Source organism: Adiantum capillus-veneris, chromosome 15 (genome assembly GCF_014529385.1).
Source record: "Adiantum capillus-veneris isolate H3 chromosome 15, ASM1452938v2, whole genome shotgun sequence".
Taxonomy (NCBI): Eukaryota; Viridiplantae; Streptophyta; class Polypodiopsida; order Polypodiales; family Pteridaceae; genus Adiantum; species Adiantum capillus-veneris.
Genome location: NC_140945.1, coordinates 133564340 through 133578798, shown reverse-complemented (window position 1 = coordinate 133578798; position 14459 = coordinate 133564340).

Here is a 14459-nt window from a genome sequence, read left to right as displayed (position 1 = left end):
CATGGAATCATCGAGAATAACCATGGTATCAATGAAATATCATCATGGCACCACCGAGAATAACCATGGTATCAATGACATATCATCATGGTATCAACGAAAATCACCATGACCAAAGTATTAACAAAACATCATCATGGTACCATCAAAATCACTATGGTATAAATGAGAAATTATCAATAAAACGACGTAAACTATATCTCTAAAAGAATAATTATACGAGAATCAATGAACGAGTATATCATATAACAAAAGATCATGTACCAACAGTAGCTCGATAGAATTTGGACGATCATCAACGGCTCGACTGAATCGGAACGATGTGTAACTGGCTTCTGCAGCAAAGTTACGTCAGTAACAAATATATGATTGATGAAGAAAAATATAATTGAGAAGTTTTCAATTATGAGAAAAATCAAAAGCAAAAAAGTAAAATTTTGATTTTCAAACATATTAGCAGTCCGAGACGATAACCCAAAATCGGTGCAGAATTTAGAGAAACTTTCTTCTACAAAGTTATAGACCTCATCGATTCCAATCCCCATCGTGGGTAGTTTCTTCTGCAAAGTTGTAGAACACATCGATTCCGGTCTCTCACGTGAGTAGTTTCTGCAAAATCGTTTCCAATTAGCAGAAAAATCAAAAACAAAACGCGGAAGCTGTTTTTTAGGTATGTACGCAGTCCGTGAACGATAACTCAAAATCGGTACTGAATTTGAAAAAACTTCCTTCTGCAAAGTTGTAGACCACATCGATTCCGGTCTCTCGCGCAAATAGTTTCCGCAAAATCATTTCCAATTAGCAGAAAAATCAAAAACAAAACGCGGAAGCTGTTTTTCAGGTATGTACGCAGTCCGTGAAAGATAACTCAAAATCGGTGCAGAGTTTGAAGAAACTTCCTTCTGCAAAGTTGTAGACCACATCGATTCCGATCCCTCACTCGAGTAGTTTTTACAAAATCGATTTTGACCAGGAGAAAAAATGAAAACAAAACCGTACTGCTCTGATACCATGTTGAGAGAGAAGGAGAGAACACAGAAGTAGAACCCCAAAGTGTGTAGAATACACACATGAGATGATGTATATATAGAGGGGACCTGGGTGCCATATATAGAGAAGCCATATATTGAGTAGCTTCACATATAAGCTCAACATCGTGATCACTATGGGCAACATTGCTCCACTCACTCGCTCGACGCCTGTCGAGTTATACAATACCCAATGTATTTATATCAACAACAACTTGCTAGAATTGTTCCCTACAAGGTCGGCCCAATGTTATGAATACTCATTGAGCGGATTAAGGAAGTCAAAGTATACATGAATTTCCTAAATATCGAGAAAGGAAATTCATTCTTTCGGCCCCTTGAATTTGGTGAATACATAATATTCACTAATTTAAACCTACGCACTAGACTGTATAGGTGTGCGAGAAAATTGGTGTGTGTGCAGAGAGGGATAAAGAGGTGTTATGTGTGTGGTTGAGAATTAGGAGGAAATTAAGCTGATTGGGACCTCCATTGGAACGCAATAAGCTATGCTTTTGTGTGTGACTCTATGCTTGGCTATGCTCAAACGAGTGTTTTCAATGAATTTCTGTTACTCAATGTTTTCTTGGAGAGGATATGGGTGTTGTGATTCCACCTAATCTATGGAGATGTGTGTGTGTGTGTTGTCAGGCGCGTCCCTATTGACAGTGATCGGGCACTTACCACCAGCCATTAGCTAGCTGATTGGTGACCTCTGTTGAAGTGCTAGTTTGCATGTCATGGGTACCTATCTACTAGGCATGTTCAGCCTTGCGAGGCTAAGCATGCGGTGTGGGTTGAGATCTCTTGCGAGGACATGCCTTTGCTAAGCGGCCCGTCTTCCTGCAAATGAAGCATTGGTTGAGGAGACTTGAATACTCCAAGCACACTAGCAGCCTTGGATGCAATTGAAGCTTTCATGTAGGGGGTCTCAAAAATTGTCCCGATCTTGGAAACAATCCCAAAAAGAAGCAGCAAGTAACTCCGTCCTCAACTCAGGGAGGCATGCCAAAATGGGCAGATAGTGCTCCTCAATAAGAACATACGAAGCTACATCAAAACCATGGTGCCACTCTCAAAAATAAGATCGAACCATTGGGATGGCGATTGGGCTCATTAAAACGACCTTGGTAGCCATCTTAACACTAGAATGGTAACCTAATAGGACATAAAAGTGTCCTTTCAGGGTTTTGGGAAAAAATTCCAAAACCATAGTAGATCCACTCATTTTGAAAAATCCTTTCATGAGCTTATAGTTCAATAACTACTACATATGGAAAAAATGAGCAACTTGTAATTTTTCTCATCCCTTGGTCACTACAAGCCTCCAAAGTTGATGGACCAGTGCATTTTGCCCAAAACAGCAATTTCTTATGGTTGATTGCATATAAATAAGAGTGGGGATTTTTGTAGGACTTGAGATAAAATGTCCCGTTAACTTCAATGGGTTGGTGACCAAAACATATGGTTGCTTTTACCTCACTATTTTTTTTTTGGGCAAAAAAAATAGGTACAAAAAAGTTGCATTTTTGTCATTCTGCAGACCTATCATCAAATTTTCTATAGTCACGCTCAATACAGATACTATATACATGTTTTCTTAGTTCCCTTTGGGCCTTTGGATTCAAAAGGATCCATGGAGCATGTCAAAAGGATAATGGATCTCTTACAATTGGAACCTTGGGGGCAATGATAAAGTGCTAAATACAACAAACATGAAAAAATTGGGTTCAGCATTACGACCTCTAGAAACCCATAGAAACTACTCAATATCTAGCCAAGTTTGTAGTCTATGATTATATATGGTTACTACCTACAAAATACAAACAATTGTCCTAAGAAACTAGCAATATTGAGAAAGTTATACTTGCTACTCTAAAATGTATCGTATTCTTCAGCAATCAAAAAACTCAACCATCATCATATACTATGCTATATAGCATATTAGATCCCCCAAAACTCAAGGAATATTAGCTTTATGTTATATATTACACTTACACAATCAAAATTGAATAAGGATATCAAGAAAGCCACCAAAAAAATCATAAAAGTGCTAATTTTGGCCAAAAAACAGGATTATGCAATTCTTGTAAATTGGTCATAACTTTCAATTTTAACACTTAGCTCTCCCTACAAGAATCAAAACATGTTGAGAACTATGAAGGCCTAACCTCTAGCCATCTAAACCTCACAAACATAAAGTTTAGAGTGGTATAGTTGCCAAAAATTGAAAAAAAACCAAAAACAGGACCCTTTTTTTTCACACAGTTTAGGTTCCAGAATGTTGTGCAAGAGTAAGGTTAATGGTGAGATCCATACTCCAAAAAATATGCTAAGTTTTTTTCAGCTCATAAGGAAACTTTGTGTATACATAGCACCTAGAAATTCATTTTCATACTCTTCAAATAATTCAAGCAAAATGGTCACTTAACAGGACACAAAAGTGTCCAAGGACATAAAAGTGTCCTGTTACCATTCTAGTGTTCAGAGTCTCAAACTCAACTTGGTAGTATCCTTACACAAGAAGCTGGATGTCAATGATCTTTTCCATCTCTGCTAGAAGGTGGAAATGGACTAGGCTGTGTACCTCACCCCAACTGGGTGAATTGCCAATGATCTTGCAGATAATAGAGGTTGCCTAAAGGAGCTCCACCTCTACTACAAGGCTTGCTTTCTCTACTTGCGATGGAGCAAATTAGATGGTGGGCTCGGCGGGGTCACGCAAGGGGGATTCATCTTACTCCATCCAAGAGCATCCATTTGTGTCTACTACTGCTGGTGGGGCGAGGTGCAAACACGACCTTTTCTCTATAGAATTCTTTCTCACAAGAGAAACCGAACGAGGACAAGGGAGGTCGACACACTGAGAAAGAAGAAAGTTTTTTTCCGGGGGGGGAGGGGCGGCGAGTGAGGCAGAGGTTGGTGGCGGGCACACGGGCAACAACCAAAAGCAAACCAAGAGCATTAGGGAAAATTTGGACTCTCAAAGGGGACCTATAAGGAGGTTTGACAATCAATCTAATTTAATCAATAATTTAATCAATCTAATCCTTGATAAAGTGTGTGGAACGCACAACACAACCATCAACGAACAATTTAAAAATGTCCGATTGTGGTCAAACATCGTACATATTTACATCCAAGACAACACCAAGTCATCTACTGACGAGTGGCATATATGATGTGTCTCTTGTCTTGTCTCTCTCTCTGTCTTTCTCTCTACATCTCAACATGGTATCAGAGTAGTAACGATCAGGTGCCGATTCAATTCATGGTGACAAAACAGTATGTGTATGCGATTTGCATGTAAGATTCAAAAATTGCTACAAATTTTATTTTTGAGCATTGATTCTTGTTAACTGTGGTTGTTTTGTGTTAAGAAGAATATGATTAGTGTTTTGTGTGGCGTTTATTGCTAATCAATCTAATTGTTGATTACGTTTTCTTGTTGATGACACCCTGAACTTCATCTCAATTTTTCTTGCTGTTCTGCTCAAAATTTGGAGAAACGGGAAAAGCGCGATGGAGCGTAGCACAATGGCACTTTTCATCCAAAACTTGTTCGTCTCCTCGAGCTCTTCGATTTGAGTTCTAGGTTTGCGTCAATCGGAGTTCGCAGCAGGAAGTTATGTTGTTTTTACTGCAATTGAGCTTGACGCAGCTTTCTTTGTCCTACTTCTTCGTTAAGTGTCCGCGATCGTTTTTCTTATTTTGGCGTTAACTTTTTCGAGAAGATTTAGCTTTTTGCTATTCGTATTATGGCGGTCAATCTTGCGTCTCACGCCACTCTATTTTTAGGACTCTTTTATTATTAACGTCTCCTTTACCCTGCCTTTTTTGGGTGACGTCTCTCACATCTTTGGACGTTCCTTGAGCATCCTTCTTACGTTTATCGTTGACAGAACGCAGTCCTCATATCTCTCTCATTCTCAATTGAGGCCTTCACCCTATATGGTGTGCAAATTTTGCGATCTTATCTTATACGTCTTCTCGCAACAAGATACGGCTATGAATATTCTCGTCAACGGCTTCCTTCTGACCAGCGCTCTGTTCCTCCTTTCCAAGGTCAAGGTTTTCCAGGCTGGAAAGCAAAGATGTTGTTAATTCTTGAAGGCGATGAACTCTCCGATGTTGTTCTTGAAAATCGTGTTTGTCCGTCTTAGCTTGTTGATACGGATAATGATAACGTGCTTATCACTGAAGGACCTATATTTGAAGATTGGATTATTGCAAACTTTCATAAGAAATCTGTCACAAAAATACTTTATTTGAGAGGGTTGCTTAACAAGTTACAATATAAAGTTGGTACTGCCATGACGGGACATATTGAATCTTTCAAATCTATTATTAATCAACTTGCTGCTGCCGGTGATCCTGTTCCACAAAAGCAACTGATTACACTTCTCCTTGATACGGTGAAGGACTCTTCTTATGATAACATTGTTACTATTCTCTCTAATAAAGATGGTCTTGATTTCGACCAAGCCTGCATGTCTTTAATTGAATACTCTCAACGTCAAGAACGTCGTAATGCTGGTCATGATACAGCTATGATTTCACAAGAGGAGACTGAGTCACAACAGATGGAACGGTCTTTTTATGCTCGAAGGCGTCCATTTCAACGAGGAAACCGCAGAGGTGGCCGTCGCGGTAATATTTTTTCTCCTCTCAAATTTCCTAATAAGCAATGTTCTTACTGCAACAGAAATGGCCATACTGAAGATGATTGTTGGGCACGTCAATATGATGAAGAACACAATATTACCACAAAACAACCACGTTTATCTAGAGACTCTTCTTCTTCTTCTTGTGAATATTGTGGACGATCTGATCATCCCACTCATATGTGCTATAAGCGTCGATTCGACACAGATCGAAATAGAGCATATGCTACTGAACATCGAAACAACATTGTACCAGAAACAAGCTGCGTCCTATCTTCAGTAACTCCAGACAGACTACTTCATGTACGCGATGGATCACTTTTTATTGTCGATTCTGGTGCTACAGGAAATATGACATATCAGTCTAAGTGGCTCCATAACTATCATCCACTGCCAGTTCAACGTGTTGTTTATCTTGCTGATGATACTACTTGTCAAGTAAAGGGTATTGGAGACTTATATCTTGGTACCTTATCTTCTTCCACTAGAATTTTGCGAGGAGTATTACATGTACCAGATCTTCAACGTAATCTTCTTTCAGTTGCTAGACTTGTTGATCTTGGTCTGTTTGTTGGATTTGATCATACCAAATGCTGAATTGAGAAAGATGGACAGACTATAGCCACTGCTCCTCGAAATGGTAATTTGTTTGAACTCTCTCTCAACGATGTTGTAGCAAATGTTGTCACTGCTCCAGGTGATCATGATTGCAAAGTATGGCATCACCGTTTTGTTCATGCTGATTTCTCAAAACTCCTTGATCTTCAACGTCGTGATCTTGTTCATGGCATGGATCTTAAAGCCCATCCCCATATGGGAATTTGTGAATTTTGTGCTCTTGGGAAACAAAATCGCACACCCTTTCCTCTTTCAAATACAACTCATTCTCTTGACATATTGGATCTTGTTCATACTGATATATGTGGACCTCTACCTTCTTCGAGATCACAATATCGCTACTTCATTACTTTCATTGATGATTTCTCAAGGTATACGACTGTATTTCTACTTAGACAAAAATCTGGAGCCTTAACTGTTTTCAAACAATTCCACAAGGCTGCGGAACTTCAAACTGGTCGTCGCCTTAAGAAGCTTCGTAGTGACAATGGAGGCGAATATGCTTCTCGAGAGTTTGTGAGTTATTGTGCTGACAGTGGAATTCATCATGAACATACTATTCCATATTCGCCTCAAGAGAACGGTGTTGCTGAACAAAAGAATCGCACTATTCTCAATGCTGTAAGATGTATGTTGATTCATTCTGGCTTATCTCGTGTTTTTTGGGCTGAAGCTACTTTGACAACAGTATTTATTCAAAATCATCTTCCTACTACTGCACCCTCTGGTAAGATACCCATCACACCATGGACAGGTGACATTCCTTCTGTATCTCATTTTCGAACCTTTGGATATATTGCTTATATTCATGTTCCCAAAGAAACACGAACAAAGCTTGATGCTCCTGGTCTTAAAGTTATTTTTATTGGATATTCTGACACTTCCAAAGGCTACAAATTCTATGACCCTTCCTCCAAGAAAGTAATTGTGAATCGTGATGCTACTTTTAACGAACAGCTAATGGGAGGCTCATGGTCCATGGATGATTCTGATGATACTAAATCATTGCTTCATGCTTTTCCATTTCTTTCAAAAGATGAAACTCTTCCTATAGAGCAACTTTCCTCTTCACAACCATCCATTCCGAATGTTTCCAATGAAGATATTGATATTTTTGTTGATCTGCCTATTGATTTTGAACATGGCTCATGTCATGTTTATGATGACGATATTGCTGATAATGCTTTTTCTACTTCCGAAGATCCCATTACTTATGATGAAGCTATCTCTTCACCACAAAAGGATCAATGGCAAGAGGCTATGGAAGCAGAGTACGATTCTGTTATCTCTAAAGGTACATGGATACTAACTGAATTACCTCCTGGCTGTACAGCTATTAAATGTAAGTGGGTGTATAAGACAAAAGTAAAAGCAGATGGATCTTTTGACAAGTTCAAGGCGCGTTTAGTTGCAAAAGGTTACTCCCAAGTAGCTGGTGTTGATTATCAAGAGACTTTTTCACCAGTTGTTCGCATTACAAGTGTTCGAGTTTTATTGGCATTTGCTGTTCAATTTGATTTAGAAGCTCATCAAATGGATGTGCGAACTGCTTTTCTTAATGGTGACTTGGAAGAGGAAATTTATATGGAACAACCAGAAGGGTTTGTTATTCCAGGTAAAGAAGACCTTGTTGCTCAACTCCATAAGGCACTATATGGTCTCAAACAAGCTTCGCGAGCCTGGTATACAAAATTTGATCTTTTTCTCACCTCTAAAGGATTCATCTCTTGCTCGTCAGACCCCAACTTATACATAAAACACCAAGGTAGCGTTTGAAAAACTCAGAAAACATAACAACAGAACTTACATGGAATTGAAGCACTTGTTGGGAGAGGGTAGGAGAGTGGAAGATGTTGGAGCTATATATGGCTCACTCTACTCAACTTGGTCTCACCTATATATTTGTATCTTGTCCTCAATATGAATCAGCCTTTGGCAGTGTATATGGTGTGTCTCTTGTCTCGTCTCTCTCTCTCTTTCTCTCTACATCTCAATAAATACGAGTATTAAAAAGCTCAAAAATAATGTTTCAATTTTAAAAGCTAGATAACAAAAGATTGCAAGTATAAAATCCCGGATTATGAGAACGGGATCAAACAACATTAGATTGTAGGGTTACTTTGTGTTCCCCATTCACCCAAAGATTAGGGGTCAAAGCATCTTTTAGAAGATTAGCATGAAAACAAGGTCATACTCAACAAAACAATGAGGTAGGACTACATTCCCCACTGCAGCACGGGGATCTAGTTGGAATGTAGAGGGCAAAGCCGGCGTCCATGGCATCAAATCTCTATATGGCCGTTCCCACTTGTCATGTTGAAACCCTGGCAGATCCTCATATGTCTCTCTTTCTCTCTAATTTTATTAAGCATGCTAAATTAGGTTAATAAAATGGGCATGAGTAATCTAATGATCAAATATCTACGATTGTTTTGTCCATTTTTTAATGAAAAATATCAAATGCTTTATATTTGTTTTCAATAAAATAGAAAGAAGTACTAAAATTTGATTATTTTTGCTCCAAAGTATTGCACGATAATGCTAGAGGTAGATGACGGGTACTTATAACCTCTCTCTCACATGCACACACACATAGAGTTCTTCAATTGCACAAGAGCTCCTTTATTGTGCTCCTTGCTCATCATTTCTTCACAGAAAAAGAGAGAATACGCAATACAAAATATGGAATGAATATAATCTAGAATGAAGTTGTTGGGGTGAAATGTGTGTGGTGTTTAGGAGAAGAGTGTGAGCCTCTTCTATTTCATGCACAGTTGCCCACACCGGGCGGGCTGTCATTCAAGAGAAGTGGCTAGATTTTTTTGGGCAAGCAAGTCTATTCAATTAATCATCATTTCATGTCTAAATCCCTTTTTTGGGTCCAATTTTTTCTTAAATATCATGTTCTAAAAGTTCTAATGCTCAAGTTGTGGTGCATGCCAGCCTTTCTAGACCCACAATTGGAGCTTAGATGGGCAAGTTATGGCCGGTTGAAGATTTGTCAGGGACCAGTTATGTGGTATTTTGTTTTCCGCGGTAGACGTGCTATATGGAGCTCTTTCAACTTGCCAGAGATTTAAGAAGTAGTATGCATTGGGTGGAGTAGGCAAGATTTGACCCCAAGGCATCCACTAGGAAATATGTAAGGTAGCATGTGCGAACAAGATAAGGGATTTATGATTAGGTAGAATAATAGAAAAATGTACTTACATAAAGGGTTTTATAATTGAGGAAGTGAAACGTTCCGTACATAAGGGCTATTTGTTTTTACAAAAAGGTATACAAAAGGGGTACATATAATAATTGAAAATATATAGGTAAGGGATTATTTAAATACCTCTTGTTTGCACGTGCTATATGCAATTTTTACATAGTGGAATCCCAGGGATTCAACGGTGCATCAATAAGAGCTATGGAGGTTTAGATATTGACGGTTGAAGTTAGGAGTGTTTGCATAGGGGATGGTGTCAAATGGCTTTCAATGTTTTTGGGATGTGAGGTGCTAGGCCATCAAAGAGTCAAAGTGTTGTGAGACTCTGAAAGCTCGAACTGAGCAAGGTAAGGATTCAAGCAGGATTTTTGGAAGGCCAATTTGACACTAGATCAAGGAATAAGATGAGTTCAGAGTGGGGAGGGAAAAGTTGTTAAAAAAATGGAGTCCCATAAGGTTTTTAAACACCACCCAAGTGGGGAACGTCCATGAGTCACCACATGGCTTTCATTATAGGCCCACATGTGGTGGAACATGCATCTCACTTATGCTATTTATAGTCTATTATGGGGACTCTATGAGCATCACAAAAGGGAGGCAAGAGCTCCCCTTGGAGCTCCCCATGGTGACGATGCTCCGCAGATGGCATTGGGCACTATGGTGATGTCCGACAGTGGTACGATAAATTTGGTGGAAGTTGGCGGCATGCCTATTGGCAATATGTTAAGTCGACAGGTCGTTGTGGTGATGTGGCATTTGGTGGCACCCCTTGGGCATTATGAAAAACTTGGACTCAATTGAGCCCTGCAAGAAACTCCAACTCAGCATAGAGAGAGGTAATTCTAGAAAATACAAAAGTATTTTTTTGGAATTTTATTTCTCATAGTACATACCTAAACTTTTGCTCGATCACTTAAGTGCATTCTCGTACAGAATGCTTTTGGAGAGCCCAACTTAATGTTGGAGCTATATATACCTGCAAAGTGACTCTCCTTCAACCGTCCTTCAGCTTCGTCCAGTACCCAACAGCGCCGAGCATCGGGGCGCAAATACGCAATTAATATTTCACACTACAACCAACGAAGCTTGCATTTGGTCTGCCTGTGAGCCCGTCATACTACATCCTGCAGCAACCTTGTAATGCGGCAACTGGAAGATAGTTTGGAGAAGGAGAAGTCCAAAGGGCGTCCCTACGACTGCGCTCTACTCTCCACTCTCCATACATTACGTTAGTTTCAAGAATATTTGTTTTTGTTTTAACTGTTTACGAGACCTGCAAGCCTGTTCGTTCAGTCATACAAGTCTAATAATAACTGTTGACAAGACCTGCAAGATTCATGCATTTATTTTTGCCACAATTCATGTTGTAGGCCAAGATTCCCCTCGCTACATTGCCAGGTGGTGCAAGAAGTGACGATCTACCCTTAATAGGGTACTTCAACTGCCATCACCATATTATTGCAGAAGAGTATGGTAGTTGCTGCGAGAACGGCCGGATGATCTGCTTTTGTGGTATTTTTTACTTGCTTCCAGTGCTTATTATGCTGCGTTTCACCTGTATGCGCTCGTGGCTTGTTTTTTTTTTGCGCCGCCATAAGACTACAAGTCTAATAATAACTGTTTACAAGACCTGCAAAATTCATGCCTTTATTTTTGCCGCAATTCATGCTGTAGGCCAAGCTTCCCCTCGCTACATTTCCAGGTGGTGCAAGAAGTGATGATCTACCCTTAATAGGGTACTTCAACTCCCATCACCATATTATTGCAGAAGAGTATGGTAGCTGCTGCGAGAACGGCCGGCTGATCTGCTTTTGTGGTATTTTTTACTCGCTTCCAGTGCTTATGCTACGGTTCACCTGTATGCACTCGTGGCTTGTTTGTTTTTTGCGCTGCCATAAGTCGTGCATGCGCGGTTGTGACTGTGGAGCTGAGTTCGTGGCAAGCCAAGACCACATTTGCGTGCAATAGAGGCCATGGTTGTGTGTTGCGGGCAGGTCGTGTGCACGCAGATTTTCTTCTCAGGCCGTTGCAGACTTGCTTCGAAAGTGTACATGGATTACTGGTTTGTAGTGTGCGTGATAAAATTAGCTTGAGGTTCTCTATTCTTGGCCACGTTACCATCTTTAACAACGTATTTTGTGTGTATACATTCGTGGTTGCATATGTCAGTCTAATTTTGAGAGCGTATTTTCTTCGAAGTTCCAACCTTACTTCATTGGCAAGTTCATTACTAGTTTGGTCAAAATGAGATATAAATATGTTGTGATCGTCATTGGAATCGTCACAACTAGTGTTCTTGATATTGATCTTTCGTCTATTTGGCTTTGATGCAGATGAAATACGTCTCAAGATCATGGCTATGGATTGTTGATGATATGCATAAGTACGTCCATTGCCATGTGTATGGTATGGAAACACATTCAAATTATGTCGTCAAAGCCTTCTCTTATGGCTAAAAGCATTTCTTCTCGTCTCGTCAAAGCCGTGTGTTATGGCTAGCATGAAGCGTTTCGACATGGCAAGATGACTAATATTATGGCTACATTGAAGTTCTGTCATCTCATAAAAGATTGATGCTGGCGGATCGGCATAGCTGAAAATCTATTGTCTCGTTTGGCAACTGAACATCTATCATCTCGTCTGGCTATGGAAACGCTATCTTCTTGTCAGTCACCACTAAAAATCTATCGTTTCATCAACCTTATGTTATGGAATGCATTTTCTCTACATGCAAGCATACAAATAATCTAAGGGGCCCCATCGTGTTTTTATATGCCGTCTTTGTATATATGTGTGCATATGTGATTACATTGATATTATGTTTGTTTCTATGTCATCTACATATGTGATTGCATCGTCCTTATGTCTGTTTCTATGTCGTCTTTAGAATGGCCTCGTAAACGATCTCTAAGGACAATGTGATGTGGTGTTTTTTGAGTTGATATTTTTTACAGGATGAAAGTCACATCAAGAAGTGTGTATAGAGATTCAAACATATTCAAGCTGCACAAAGATATTGAAGGTTTTTCAAAGATATTGGAGAATTTTCATCAATTCAATTGTATATATAGGATCATTAGAAGACGCTTGAAAGCGCACATTGTATATTATGGAGTGATGTAGCTCTTGAAAAATGAATTTTGTAAACTTTGATAATTGTTAATATAACAGTGTATATATATGGTGTTGTGGGTTTTTCCCTTGTACCCCCAAGGGTTTTTTCATCCATAGTTAGGGACTTCTATTTGAGTGGGGATGTTGGAGCTATATATACCAACCCCTACGTTATATATACCTAGGAGTCCCCACTATATATGTGTACTCAATGTGTGCTCTAGACACACTTTGGGGTTTGCAGTTATGGAGTTCTCTGTCTCTTCTCCTTCGTCTCTCTTCGTCTACTTGCGCTCTCTCCCTCCGGTTCAACACTTAAGAGTATACAAAAATCCATGTCCATGAACCTTAATGAGTGTTGTGATGTGCGATGAGAGAAAACACATAAGAGATGTTTTTGAAATACAAAAAAGAATACCAAGGATGCATCCGAAACATACAAAAATCTTAGAATATCACTTTGAAACACTCAATTATGATGTCTCAACTCAAGATTTAGACTTTTTAAGCCTAGGGCCTCATGAGGTCAGAACCAAGTGAATAGAGGACCATGAGACCCCTCATGGGTCTCTATTTACTTGGTCCTGACCCCTTCATAGTCTTGAATAGTACCTATCAATCGCTATCAAGTACAATTGATTCAAATTTGAATTGCAACTAGCTCATAAAAAGGTGGTTGATGCTTGCACGAGATGTACACATGCAAGTACCTCACTTTATAGGAGAAATCACATCAGTAGAAAAGGCCTATTTATTATACTCAAAAGCAGCATCTAATTTCTCGTATTTCTAATATGAAACTAGTTTATCCACTTCCCTGATGCATTGCTGCATACTGGAAAAGATGCAATGCCAAACTTGCATAGGATCATTATCCCCAAACAAAACATTAACCTATTCAATCAATTCATCCACAATGAGTTGAAAAGAATGTTGTTTAAGTAGAGTATTGTAACCATCAGAGGTTTAGCAAGAACAACATTTCTCATACCGTGAATAGAATATGCATTAGACAAAGTCATCACAAGGGGAAAATGATCAAACATAGAACATTGAATGTAAACAATGAGCTCAACAATGTCAAGTAAATATAAACTTTCCATAAATTACATCCTATCTATTCTAGACTGTGAGGAGACATAAGACTGGGAATGGTAAGTAGACCCTTGGTTCTGATGTGAAGCAGATTGTCATGCATCCTGCAACTCCTCCATAGCAGCAAAGGTTTCCCAAGGTACGTATCCCGCTAAAATGTATAGTTTAACGTGATTTATCATGCCTTTTGTACTCTTGCACCATACAAATATCAAGGTTACTAGAAAGAATCCACTTGTTAAAAGTTCCAAACCTAGTGGGCCCCTTCACATTGTAAGTGTAGTTTTCATATAGAGAAAAATTGCGTACCACCTCTGTCTCTCGATCATCACTATCTATCTCATGCATGTGCACTTTGAGATAGATATCTAGTGGGTTAGCCTCCTGAAAAGTGATTTTAGCTTTTTTAGATGAGTCATGATCCTCCACAATGTTGTTTATAGCAGGTAATGTGTCAAGAGAACGCATGTCCTCCATTAAGGCTACATAATAATTCTTTGAGCTATAACCAGATGAGTATCCTCTTGTCATGAAGGTTTTTGATGGGTAGTTAATTCCTCATAGTCCACCACTCTCTTACCTTTATCAACAATTTTGGATTACTACATGTGGGGATTCCGTAGTATTACCAATAGCTTGCTTGGGCAAGAGTCTAAGTGAATAGAGGCCCAAGAGACCCCTCATGGGTCTTTATTTTCTTGGTCCTGACCCCTTCATAGTCTTAAGTAG